The 14,434-nt window shown below is 44.4% G+C and overlaps 1 protein-coding gene across 3 annotated transcripts in view; it reads left to right on the top strand.

Annotated features, from left to right (window-relative positions):
• APP (amyloid beta precursor protein) overlaps positions 1 to 14,434 on the top strand; it is a 236,614-nt gene that overhangs the window by 189,241 nt on the left and 32,939 nt on the right. The gene's annotated exons all lie outside the window — the stretch shown is intronic.

Below are 14,434 nucleotides of genomic sequence, written 5' to 3'. Positions count from 1 at the left end.
TTTCCTGCACACAGTCTGGGCTGAGGATCACTCAAGTAGCAGCAGTTTGATGTTTGCATCTTCACTGAGTGCTGTCCCAGCTGTGAGGGAGAGCAGTCTTTCCTATCATTTAGGTTTCTGCTCTTGGCAGAGAGATCTCGGTCACAGCACTTGGATTCTGCCATGTGCTGCTGTTGCAGCAAAGCAGCTTCACTTGGCCTATGTATTAATTCCAGATAAAGCCACAGCTCTGGACATCATGTTGGTAATGTGTCATTAAGAAAAATAACGTGTGGTTGAATACAAAGGCTGGAAATAGGATGATGATTTTCTTTGGAACAGTTATTTTCACAAGATGCAGTATTTTGCCAAATGATGGTTAATGGATTAGTTACTGGAAGTTTGTAGAGGTCATTCCCATCTGTTAGAGCAGACAGTCTCCTTCTAGCCTTGAGCATCAATCAGTCTGTTTCAGATTCTGTTCTGAAATTATGGAAGTTCTTAGTCTCTAAAGTCCTGTAAAAGGAAATTATTACGGCTGCAGAATCTATGGAGATATGAAATACTAATAAAATCACACTTTGTAATATTCCCAAGAAACATTACAACTCTCATTAGAAAGGAAAATGTTTCATTAAATACCTTTTGTTAGAACTGTTGACTTAGAAAGTTTGAGTCAGTGAAGCTGAAAAATAGCTAGGTAAGAACATCTCTCACACACAGTGTCTGAATAACAAGTTACATGTGAAGAAGCATGGGCAAAAATAGTTCTCTTAGGCCAGGATGCAAGTTAGATGGCTAAAGTTTTAGTTCTTTTGTTGTTGTTGTTCATTGTACTTCTGGTTCCTAGCTCCATGCTTTACTGCAGTACTCTTCCTGAACAGTTTTCACCTTGAGGAATGAATAATCTCTGCTTTAGAAGACATAGCTCTGGCAAAAGTAGATGTTGCCCTAAACTGAACAGGTAGTTCTGTGAACAGCAAAATAAATCAGAACTAGTTTTCTGTGAATTTGTACTGTGGGTTTCATTCCTTTTATATCTAACAAAGATTTTCTCAGTGCTAGAGCTGTTATGCCCTGTATTGCCATTTCTCCTTTCTTAGCTACTGAGTCTCAGATTTGGGGATTTAATATTTTTTTGTTCCCCCAGAAACTAAGCTAGAAATCAAAATGTCTCTTATGTCTCCCTGACAGCCCACTATGAAGGGTTCACCTGTAAGAATTAGGTGATGTCTTTGGGAAGGCCATGAGCCTGAGGATCATGTGCACATTTCTAATTTCTCTCTGTTAATTTTGAAGTCTTTATGCTGAGCAATTAATTTGAGTCATGTGAAATAGAATCTAGAGTTCTTCAGGAGGCATAGCACCTGCATAGAGAATGCTTTCTTCAAAACTCTGAAGATTTTTAATGTATGCTTGATGATCAAATGAATCACAATCCAGCAGCTGGATAGTTCAAGTTCCTTTAAAATACAGGTTTACAGCTGTAGGTTTAAGGTACAGAATCTGAAGTTCAGTATCCAACTTCTACACTAAAAGCAGCCTCTTGAAACTGCTGGTTACTTTTAGAGCTCTAGCAGAGATGGTAGCAGGAAGTTAGGGTAAAATTTAGAGTTGTAGTCAACAAGATCACAGGATGTTAGGGGTTGGAAGGGACCTCCAGAGATCATCAAGCTCAACCTCCCTGCCAGACCAGGACTATAAACCCATATAATCTAGGGCAGGTCACACAGGAATTCATCCAGATGGGTCTGGAAATTCTCCAGAGAAGGAGACTCCACAACCTCTCTGGGGAGCCTGTTCCAGTGCTCTGTGACACTTACAGTAAAGCAGGTCTTCCTCATGCTAAGGTGGAACTTCCTGTGCTGTAGTTTATATCCATTGCCCTCTGTGCTGTCACAGGGCACAACTGAGAAGAGCCTGTCCCCTCCCTCTTGACACCAGAACCAGTTGATGTAGCACTAACTCTGCCCTCCATGGATGCAGTCCTTATCTGCAGATGTTCATCACCAGTTGATGTCTGTTGCCTTAAACAGAAAATTGATTTGATATATAGGTACCTAAGACCCATGGAAGTCCAAAGGGTAGAAAATGACACTCACATGAAGTGAGGAGTATTTTGTTAAGCATTTGACCAGTGTGTAACATGCAACCACCCCTTTAGGGTGACAGATAAGTATTGTAGCAACAAGTTCCAGGTGTGTAAGGAATAATGCTGCTGGTTGTCTTTTGTTTACATTGGGGCAGTGGAGTACAAGTTGAAGAAATAGGTCTGTCTGACTGTGGCTGTTATGACAAAGCCTGGAAAGCATAATCAGGTCATTTTTATAGGAGACCATTTGGCATTCGGGCTGCAAATGATGTCTCAAGGGGTAGCGATGCAAATGTGCTACAAACCAGGTCAATCTTGGCAACCAGTGTAATTCTTGATGTTAAGTGGTGCTCTCACAGGCAGGAGTATGTCTCATGAATAGGAGAGTGGTGCAAAAACTCCAAGGATAGATGTTTATTTGCACACTGTAGGTGAGCAGGTTATTTGGTTACCGTGGTATTTGTACTCACCTTTTCCCTCAGATAAATCTCACATACTATTTAATATGTGCAAAAGCTCAGAGAGCACAAGGGCAGGCTTTAAGAAAAATCAGCAGTTCCTTTGAGCACATCCTGCTTTAAATCCTTACTTGATTAGACTGCTTATCCATGTATGCAAAAGACAATTTACATTGGGAGTGGCACAGCAGGCACGGCTTCTGAATCAGAAGCTACGTCAGAGCTTTGTGCTTCAGTCAAACGGGCAAGCACTGAGCTGCATTTTTAATTCTGTCTTTGCTGCTCTATTTCCAAACTGATGTCCTTGGCTCCACATTTTCTAGCCCACCACTGATGAAATATTCAGCACCAACTACAGCTGCAGTATTGTAACTAAGCTCTGAAACATTCACTTACCAGCAATAAGAGAATACTTTTTCATCTGTTCCTTGACAAATAAAATCAAGCTGTTGTTATTCCATTCTTCTCTTCTGCTGTGCCTGTCCTGCCCTTCTGAGGCATCTGCTGGATGCCATGCTCACATTGTATAGCTGGGAGAGAAGTCAAAGGCAAGTAGGCCCCAGATCACTGCTTGCATATGGTGTGCCTGGGTCATAAGTATTTGTGTGCTCCAACTTAGCATGACCAAATTTACAGATACTGAAGATACAGAATTAACCAGGTTGGAAAAGACCTTCGAGATCATCAAGTACAACCCATCACTCAACACCATCTAATCAACTAAACCATGGCACCAAGTGCCTTATCCAGGCTCCTCATAAAAACCTCCAGTGATGGTGACTCCACCACCTCCCTGGGCAGCACATTGCAACGGCCAATCTCTTTCGCTGGGAAGAATTTCTTCCTAACATCCAGCCTGAACCTCCCCTGGCACAGCTTGAGACTGTGTCCTCTTGTTCTGGTGATGGCTGTCTGGGAGAAGAGACCAATCCCCACCTGGCTACAACCTCCCTTCAGGTAGTTGTAGATGGCAATAAGGTCTCCCCTGAGCTAGACACCCCCAGCTCCCTCAGCCTCTCCTCACAGGGCTGTGCTCCAGACCCCTCCCCAGCTTTGTTGCCCTTCTCTGGATGCGTAGCGCTCAGGTTGAAGCATTCTTCCTCTCCCCACCTCCCAGACTCATACCCTCAATCCCATCCTCCTAGGCACGTTGTCCTGATTCCTGACCTTTGATTTGCCTGGCCAGCAAGATGTGGAACAGCTTGAGATCACTACTTTGACTTAAAAAGGCCACAAAGGAAGCAGAGTTAAAGCAGAAGGCAACCTATTACCTAATTTGAGCAAGAGAGATTTACCTCTTGACATTTGGTTCACAACTCCTGTGGAGATTTATTTTTTTTAAGTATTTTTAGGAAAAGCTATAAATGTAGGAGAAGCTGCAGACTAAAATTGTCTTGCTTTCTTATAAAGCTTCCTCTTTAACCATTAGCTCCATATACCTGTCCGTCTGCATCTGTGGAGGGCAGAGTTAGTGCAACATCAACTGGTTCTGGTCTTCCAGTATTAATAAGACTAATTGTTGATCTCATATTTCTAGCTCCTAATTTTGACATGCAGTCAATCAGCAGCCTTTGCTGCACTTCTTGACATGAGTTGAATTAAGATGCTGTTCTCCACTCATTCTTTGGGATTCTTCTGGGCTGCCCAGGGAGGTGGTGGAGTCACCATCATTGGGGGGGTTCAGGAGGAGACTTGATGGAGTGCTTGGTGCCATGGGTTAGTTGTTTAGGTGGGTTGGATTGGTTGATGGGTTGGACGTGATGATCTTCAAGGTCTCTTCCAACCTGGTTTGGTTTATTCTAAATAAGTTTATTCTAAATGAATACAGGCTAGGCAGTGACTGGCTGGAAAGCAGCCCTGAGGAGAGAGACTTCGGGGTGCTGGTGGGTGGAAAGCTCAATATGAGCTCTCAGTGTGCACTTGCAGCCCAGAAAGCCAATCAGATCCTGGGCTGCATCAAGAGAAGTGTGGCTAGCAGGTCGAGGGAGGTGATTCTCCCCCTCTACTCAGCTCTGGTGAGACCCCACCTGGAGTACTGCCTCAAGTTCTGGAGCCCCCATTACAGGAGGGATCTGGAGGTGCTGGAAGGTGTCCAGAGAAGGGCCACGAGGATGATCAGAGGGCTGGAGCACCTCTCCTATGAGGACAGACTGAAGGAGTTGGGGCTGTTCAGTCTGGAGAAGGCTCCAAGGTGACCTAATTGTGGCCTTCCAGTATCTGAAGGGGGCCTACAGGAAGGCTGGGGAAGGACTTCTCAGGATCTCAGGTAGTGATAGGACTAGGGGGAATGGAATGAAGCAGGAGGTGGGGAGATTCAGGCTGGATGTGAGGAGGAGGTTCTTCCCCATGAGAGTGGTGAAGCCCTGGAATGGGTTGTCCAGGGAGGTGGTTGGGGCGCCATCCCTGGAGGTGTTTAAGACCAGGCTGGACGAGGCTCTGGCCAGCCTGATGTAGTGTGGGGTGTCCCTGCCCATGGCAGGGGGGTTGGAACTCGATGATCCTTGTGGTCCCTTCTAACCCTGAATGATACTATGATACTATGGTCTAAGTGAAAAGCTGAAGTAATGATTTTTGAGCCGACAGAGACAAAGCACGTGGTGGCACTAACGTTTATTCAGAGTCTGATTTTACTCAAACTTTTATGAAGCAGGATGGCTTCTCTCTGCCTTTCTCTTTTCTATTTCCTGGCTATTGCTTCTACCATTATACTTTAAGGAACTATTAAGTTAGTTTATCATGTGCCAAATTTAGGATCTCTTTCTTTATAGGATGGATAGCAAGAGTCTGATAACAGCTTAGCTTGTCCAGCTTGCAGATACGATCTGAGAGCAGGTGAGCTCAGAATCATAGAATCAATAAGGTTGGAAAAGACCTCAAAGGTCATCAAGTCAGACAAGCTTAACTTTCTGAATGCATAGCTTCCAAACAGATGTGGAGGCACTGACTTGAAGAAATATTGTCCTCTTAGGGAAACATTACACCCAGTTATTGAAAATTTTCTTGATGCACTTAATAGACATGTGACATTGATATGTCACCTTCCCAGCATCTTAAAATAAGTTAACAATGTCAGTGGTCATGAGCACTGAAGCAGCCCAAAATCATGTGAGGACAGACACTCCACTTCATCCTTGCTGTTGTATGATAGCTTTTCTTTTCCTATTTACCTGGTTTGGAAACACAGTTGTGTCATTCCATGTAAGGGAGGTCTGACTCCTAATAGGGAGTATTAGATTGTGAAAGGAGCAAATTAATCTGCTTAATTACAGTATCACAGTATAACTAAGGTTGGAAGAGACCTCGAGGATCATCAAGTCCAACCTATCAACACAGACCTCATGACTAGACCATGGCACCAAGTTCCATGTCCAGTCTCCTCTTGAACACCTCCAGGGACGGTGACTCCACCACCTCCCTGGGCAGCACATTCCAATGATGAACAGCTCACTCGGTGAAGAACTTTCTCCTCACCTGGAGTCTAAACTTTCCCTGGTGCAGCTTGAGACTGTGTCCCCTTGTTCTGGTGCTGGTTGCCTGGGAGAAGAGACCAACCCCTTCATGACTACAACCACCTTTCAGGTAGTGAGGTCACCCCTGAGCCTCCTCTTCTCCAGGCTAAACAATCCCAGCTCCCTCAGCCTCTCCTCATAGGGCTTGTGCTCAAGGCCTCTCCCCAGCCTTGTTGCCCTTCTCTGGACACGTTCAAGTGTCTCAATGTCCGTCTTAAACTGAGGGGCCCAGAACTGGACACAGTACAGGGGCACAATGACTTCCCTGCTCCTGCTGGCCATACTATTCTTAATGCAAGCCAGGATGCCATTGGCCTTCTTGGCCACCTGGGCACACTGCTGGCTCATGTTTAGGTGGCTGTCAATCAGTACCCCCAGATCCCTCTCTGTTTGGGAGCTCTCCAGCCACTCTGACCCCAGCCTGTAGCTCTGCAAATTCTTACATGCCAGCAAATTGCAAGTGTTCAGTGAGAACCAGTTCCAGACTGTCTGCACAAGCTGTATAATGTAGCTGCATGTGTTATCTGTTACAGAGCTAGCATGGAAGTTGTCATTCCCAGAGCAGTCTCTGGAATCTTTATCCAGGGAAGTTCAAACACTTAAGTCTGAAATGTATGAGTATGGGCAGGTATGCTGAGGGAGAGGCTAAATAAGTCTCTAATGCCAATGATGTAGAAGTTGTGCTTTATTCAAGCAGAAGTTTCTCATCATATGTGCAAAGTGGAAATTCACAGGTGCTTTTTTTTTTTGGCCAGAAATACCTGCCATATTCTTGCTGGGCAAGCTCTTAGGATAAGAAGGGAAAAGAATTACTGAGGATGTATGATTTTATAGAATAGTTGGATTAATGGAAGAGTTGAGGTAATTTCCTAATAGTCAGATCCCATGCACGAAGCAATTTTTCATCAATGCAGCTTCTCCTGCTGTGTGATTCTCATATGCCAAATGTAATTGAAAAATGCATTCTCCTACCTCTGCGAGGTTCCAGTCCTTCCACTGTTCTGCTTCCTTCTGTTAGATCATGCACATGAAAAATTGTGCAAAAGCCATGTAGGTCATATCCCATTTAATAGATACATTTGTTAAATTTAATAAATGCATTTTTTTTTCAGAATACTTGGGACTACTCAGGATACAGTTAGCCTATCAAGTGCTATCAGCTGCTAGAGCTGAGAGATCCCAACGTTGAAAACGTTTGGCTCAGTAGACAAAAAACCCCAATGTTTCATTCAGAATTTTTGCCCACAAGAGTGCCCTAAGGTAGAAGTAGCATTTTTTTCTGCATTTTAATCTAGAGCATTTGAGGCTGTGGATGGTGAACTATTTCCCTGAGACAATATTATTGAAGTAAACTGAATGAAGAGGAAGGGAGAGGAGGACAAGGAGACCACAGCCTCATGTTCTGGAGTGCATCAAAAGAGGCATGGCCAGCAGGTCAAGGGAGGTGATTCTGTCCCCCTGCTCTGGTGAGACCTCATCTAAAGTACTGAATCCACCTCTGGAGTCACCACAAGAAAGACATGGACCTGTTGGAGCAGATCCAGAGGACAGCCACAAAAATGACTGTGAAGAAAGGCTTATAGAGAGTTAAGGTTGGTCAGCCTGGGGACCTTATTGTGGCCTTTCAGTACTTAAATGGGGTCTATAGGAAAGATGGGGACAATCTTTTTACCATAGCCCATTGCAGCAAGACAAGGGGCAGTGGTTTTAAACTTAAAGAGGGTAGATTTAGACTAGATGAAAGGAAGACTTTTTTTTACAATGAGGGTAGTGAAACACTGGCACAGGTCACATGGAACAGGGCTCTGAGCAACCTGCTCTGCTTAAGATGTCCCTGCTTACTGCAGGAAGGTTGGACCCTCCCAACCCAAATCTTTCTATAACTAGCTGTTAAACATTCAAATAACTATAAAGGTGCACACATCTGTAGCCACATATTGCTGTTTCATTTTAATTAATAATTAATTAATGTCATGGTGATGTCTCTAAGGGACAGAAGCTTAGAAGTATGAATGCCTGTTTGCCATGGTTCTTGATCTTTCAGTCTCAGCATAACCCTGAGAGAGAGGCATATTGCACTGTAAAAGATTCCAGGTATAAAGGCCTATGGCATGATTTTACAGGCTAACCAGGAGAAGAGAAGAGAGCTTAAATTTGATAGCGTGGTTGTGTTTCTCTGAGCATTGCAGGTTGGGCTCATTTCCAATATTTCACAGTATCATTAAGGTTGGAAGAGACCTCAAAGATCATCGAGTTCAACCTATTGCCACAGACCCATGACTGGACCATGGCACCAAGTGCCACGTCCAATCCCTTCTTGAATACCTCCAGGGACGGCGACTCCACCACCTCCCTGGGCAGCACATTCCAATGACAAATGACTTTCTCAGTGAAGAATTTTCTCCTCACCTCAAGTCTAAACTTCCCCTGGTGCAGCTTGAGACTGTGTCCCCTTGTTCTGGTGCTGGTTGCTTGGGAGAAGAGACCAACCCCTTCCTGGCTACAACCACCTTTCAGGTAGTTGTAGAGGGCAATGAGGTCACCCCTGAGCCTTCTTTTCTCCAGGCTAAACAATCCCAGCTCCCTCAGCCTCTCCTCACAGGGCTGTGCTCAAGGCCTCTCCCCAGCCTTGTTGCCCTTCTTTGGACACATTCAAGTGTCTCGATGTCCTTCTTAAACTGAGGGGCCCAGAACTGGACACAGTACTCAAGGTGCGAGTAACACAGCAACAATCTCACATCCCATGCTTTTAGCATCATCTTCAAATCATGCAGGCAACAAAGCCACTCTCACCCCTTCCAGTAGGCAGGTCACATTCTAAAAAGTTCTCATCAGGGTTGCTTACTAAGTGATGTTTGACTTGTACTACACACATGACTTGGTTCAACACTGAGTACCACAGTTGTGGTTTGCAGGTTTGATAGTGCTCAAATTATGACACCTAATAGTGTGTAGCATTACAGCCTTCTTGATTTGGCAAAACATCTTGGAATAACAATGTGTTTGGAATTCATTCAAACTTTGTAGTCTTTGCAGTAAGGCACAGACCTAAGGGTGATTAAATTTAAGCACATGCTTGAAATTTCTCAGGGCTTGAGCAGAGGCTGGAGGAAATACCCATGGTATTTTCTTGTGTATTTTCTCATTTTGCCTCAGAGGAGGAATTGCTACTTTTAATAAGTTATGTATGTTAAACTCACAGGATATGGAAGTGACAACTACCTTTCTGACTGTAGAACATGCATTTGTCACAAGTACAGAAGGCCCTCTGAGCCATAAGTGTTACTGTAAGCCCCTTGGCTGTGCTGCTAAGATTTTCTATTTTGGGGTTGATTTACCACACATCTCAGAAGAAGTTACTTGTGTCAAAACAGAAGCGTTTCTGAATGTGGAATACGTTCATTCATTTGCATGGAGCTTGTGGAAGTGCTCTGAGCATAGCTGTAGGTCACAGGTATGCTGTCAGTTTATTTAAGAGCTCTACTATAACTGCAGATGTACAGGTCATAATGTTTTGGGATTTTTGTTGTGGTAGTTATAAAGTATTCACCAAGCCAAAGCCTTTAAGGAGGTCTTGTTTTCATGCTTAGCCAGTTTGGTGAGGTTTTGATTCAGCTGACAGGACGCAGACATTCAAATTTAGTTAAAACTTAACTGCATTACATCAGTGCAAATCTCTTAGGCACATGCTCATGTTGAAGATTATGAGCCATGGCGTATTGAATTAGCCCGCCTAAAAGCTGCATCTAAACATGTTACCTCTTAATCACATGTGCAGTAATAAATGATTGTGTAAGTGTTCTTAGAGAGTCCAAATAGTGACATACAGCATTTGCATGATTTAAACTTGTCTTCAAACTGGCATAAGATATTTGCATGTGTAAATGAAGCTATTGCTATGACTAAAGCACTCTTCATTTCTGCCATTACAAATAGGGAGGTTGGTGACACTTGATCATTTGGAGTGCACGTGCTCAAAAGCAACTATACCTTGGGGAAGAACAAGGGCTCTGTTCAGACTGAATGGTCACTCATAAGATGATAAATGTAAAGCATTTATAGCAGTTGATTTGAACTGATTTCCAAACTTCTTCTTGCTGAATCAATCTGCAGTCTGTCACGCAGGTGCCATTTTACAAAGGAAGGTTGATGTCGGGTGACAGCTTGGCATGTAATTTGGTGGTCTCTTAATTGGTATTTGGAAGTGGTGTTTTGGGTGCAGTTTGTTTCTAATCTGGTTTAAGACCTTAAATTGCTTTATGGAACTTCCAAAATCAAAATTGCCAATTTTAAAGCAGTTTTTGAAGTAAATTCAAAAGTCCAGGGAAACAAGTGGAGCTGTTCCACATGAAATTTCTGTTGTTCTGTCTGTGCCAGCTAAGGGCTGGGGTAAGTATGACCCAGAGCCCAACACTGGAAGCACTGTTGTATGCCAATAAAAAGATCAGTTTCAGAACATAGCATGGTTGTTGGCAGTCTAATATTCCATCACTCTGTTGGGATTTGCCATGATGTCTTTGCTAGCAGAGTGCTCTTTGCAGAGCTTTATAATTAGAAGTGTGGCCTAGGGTCATTGCAGACAAACAGCTTCTAACAATCCAGCATTTGCTGGAAGATTTTGTAATAAATTTTCTTTTCCTCTGCTATTCTTTGCTTTTGGGTCTTGAAAGGAGGTTGTGTTACTCCTCTATCTAGTTCCCCAGGGAACTACGAGGAGGTAGTATCTAGTTCCCCAAACACTCTCCAATTTTTCTAGATGCTGTTGTTGAGTAGTAATCACCCATGGGAAAATAACCTGCAGTAAGCCCAAGAATAAGCACAACTTCCCTAAAGATGATTCAGGCTGGATGTGAGGAGGAAGTTCTTCCCCATGAGAGTGGTGAAGCCCTGGAATGGGTTGTCCAGGGAGGTGGTTGGGGCGCCATCCCTGGAGGTGTTTAAGAGCAGGCTGGATGAGGCTCTGGCCAGCCTGATCTAGTGTGGGGTGTCCCTGCCCATGGCAAGGGGGTTGGACCTAGATGATCCTTATGGTCCCTCCCAACCCTGACTGATTCTATGATACTATGCTGATGATGAGTCTGAAGAGCATTTTACTGAGGTATGAGAAATGAGCCTTTCTCTCATCCTGAGAAAGAAAAGATTTGGGTGCCTGAAGGAGCAGCAACAATTGTGCATCCTCAAACCAAATCCAGAGCTGCTGGGAGGTTTGAAGCCCCATCCGAGCACGAGTTTTATGCAAGGTCACAGCTTTTTTGAGCACTTGCTCTAAGAAGTACAAAAATTTTCCACATCCTCATCTTCTCAATGGCAGGGCTTAGCAGAATGCTGCAAGGAAATAATGAGCTGAGTAACAAAAAGTTTATTATGGGAAGATTGTCATGGAGGTTTTGTCCTATTAGTTTAACAGGAGATGAAATTTTGAGAAGCAGCCTAGAATCTCTCTATTTTCAGCACCTAATAATGAAGATATTCACCACACAAATAAAACTCCTAAAACAGTCTTGAATGCACATCCTAGCCTCCAGCTGTGTCTGTACTCTCAGCTTATTTAGGGAGTTGTCTTTTGCAGGATGGAGGAATTGAGTTGGCAGCTGTGAAAAGGAGGGAATACTGTATCGATGGGTAACAGCAAGGCCCTATGGCTTTCCATTAGTGTAACTGATGAGTCAAGTAGTCATCGCTACTCAGAACAAAATCAGCGCTGCAGAACTGTTCTTGGGCTTTGCCAGCTGGTGTCAGAAACTGGAAATCCTAGAGCAAACTTTTTTAGCAGTTCAGGGATTGAAGCAATTGCTTGCAAATAACTTATTCCACGAAGACACAGCTGGCTCAGTGTGATGAACTCCAACACAATTTCTAAGCCAGGCACTTCCAATTTCTCACTGTCGTTCAGTGTCTGATTCATCATGTCAGACAAGCTTGATTCATTTTGGCCATTGTTTCCCTGCTTGTAAAATAGTGATCATAATCTGCTGGTTGTAATATCTGTCTGCCTCACTTGAGCTATTGTGTGGGTCAGTTAACGTCTGTGCTGTGTGCTGCAACTGAATGGGAAATAATGGAGCCTGCAATGCCTGGTGACAACATGCTCCCAGCCGAGTTGCTTTCTTTCAGCTTTGAGAGGGAGACTTTGTGTACACATCCCTCCCAGCCTCTAGGGATTTGGATGTAATCACAATATTGTCATGTGAATTGAGTGCCCCTCTCTGTCATCCTGGAAGGCCTAGCCATGCCTGCACTGTGGACTCCCCTCAAGTGCCATGCCAGCCCAGGTACCACACAGCTCTATTGATGGAGCTCTGGTCGTTCTCCCTCTGCTCCTTCCTCTTCATGCACCATTTGTCCCTTTCCAAGGGCAGGAGCTGTGCGCAGGTAACACAGAGTGCAGCAGCAGCAGGGAGCTGGGCAGGCAGAAGTTGTGCAATATTTGGCTAACCCAGAGAAAAGGGGCAAGTGGGGCACAGCATCCCCAGCACAGCAGCTCCCTGCCATCACTGCATGGATTTGCAGCTCTCTGCAGCTGCCTCACGTGATTCTCTGGGGAAGGCTGGAAGACAGTAGTAGCAAAGGGCCCTGACCAAAAACCCTTCTGAAAGAATTGCAGGCACTAAATTCTTGGCAGAACTCTGAATACTCTCTTTCCTGTGATCTGTGATGACTTGGTATTATAACATGCTTCAACTGGTGTCACCCATGCTCCCTGCAAGGCATTTGGACACCAGACTTCTCACTCAGGTCTCTAACAACCTTCTCTTTGCTTTGTCCCAAAACCTCTTTGTCCCTACCTAATGAGAATGAACATCAGTCATGTGACACAGTGTCTGCTCGGAGTATCAAGGTGCTTCACCTGTCTCTGCTTTCATGCAAGACTTTAATTTGAAAAAGTCTGAGTGCAGTAGGTAGACAAAAATCAGACTTAACCTTTCATGCTGAAGCTATGTAAGGTATCTTGTAAAATAGTATGAAATTAACAGGGAAAAACAATTCAGTTTTATCTAGGCTTTCTATACTATGTCCTAGTAAGTCATTCTAATGAAGAAATCCAATCAAAGTCATGAAATTTTGTATACACATTAGGTGTAGTCACTGTTAAAGCAATTGCTTTTTAAAGAGGAAATTTGGGTTTAAAACACCATCTTACAAGATTCAGGACCCATGGTTGGCCCCAAGGCTGAGGTTACAAATTTCTGTTCAATTTCAATGTGCTGAATTTGCTGTAGTGATAGGGTGGCAGAGTGGCATCAGATGTGTTAAGGTGACCTTTAAGAGACATATTGCAGAGTGGAGCCTTACTGCCTCGTCATTGATGAAGGCACTGAAGCAGTGGTAGCTGTAGCGCTCCTAATTAGTGAGGAACCTGTGGTAGTATTGCAGTGCAAGGCTGGGAAGGAATTAACATGGAATGGAATGGAATGGAATGGAATGGAATGGAATGGAATGGAATGGAATGGAATGGAATGGAATGGAATGGAATGGAATAGAATAGAATAGAATAGAATAGAATAGAATAGAATAGAATAGAATAGAATAGAATAGAATAGAATAGAATAGAATAGAATAGAATAGAATAGAATAGGAGTAGACCAGACTAGACCAGGTTGGAAGAGACCTTCAAGATCACCGTGTCCAACCCATCATCTAACACCACCTAATCAACTAAACCATGGAACCAAGCACCCTATCAAGTCTCCTCCTGAACACCTCCAGTAATGGTGACTCTACCACCTCCCCAGGCAGCCCATTCCAATGGGCAATCACTTTCTCTGTGTAAAACTTTCTTCTAACCTCCAGCCTAAACTTCCCCTGGCGCAGCCTGAGACTTTGTCCTCTTATTCTGGTGCTGGTTGCCTGGGAGAAGAGACCAACCTCTGCCTGTCTACAACCTCCCTTCAGGTAGTTGTAGAGAGCAGTAAGGTCACCCCTGAGTCTCCTCTCCAGGCTAAGCAGCCCCAGCTCCCTCAGCCTCTCCTCATAGGGCTTGTGTTCCAAACCCCTCACCAACTTCGTTGCCCTTCTCTGGACTCATTCCAGCAAGTCAACCTCCTTCCTAAACTGAGGGGCCCAGAACTGGACACAGTACTCGAGGTGTGGCCTAACCAGTGCAGTGTACAGGGGCAGAATGAATTCCCTGCTCCTGCTGGCCACACTGTTCCTGATAGAGGCCAGGATGCCATTGGCCTTCTGGGCCACCTGGGCACACTGCTGGCTCTTGTGCAGCCAGCTGTCAACCAGTACCCCCAGGTCCCTCTCTGCCTGGCTGCTCTCCAGTCACTCTGACCCCAGCCTGTAGCACTGCATGGGGTTGTTGTGGCCAAAGTGTACTACCTGGCACTTAGGTGTGTTAAATCTCATGCCGTTGGACTCTGCCCATCTGTCCAGCCTGTCAATACATAATA

This window comes from Melanerpes formicivorus, unplaced genomic scaffold (assembly GCF_026170545.1).
Source record: "Melanerpes formicivorus ecotype bairdi unplaced genomic scaffold, bMelFor1.0.p_v2 SCAF_11, whole genome shotgun sequence".
Taxonomy (NCBI): domain Eukaryota; kingdom Metazoa; phylum Chordata; class Aves; order Piciformes; family Picidae; genus Melanerpes; species Melanerpes formicivorus.
The sequence above is the reverse complement of the archived record's forward strand: the minus strand, read 5'-3'. Positions and strand labels throughout refer to the sequence as shown.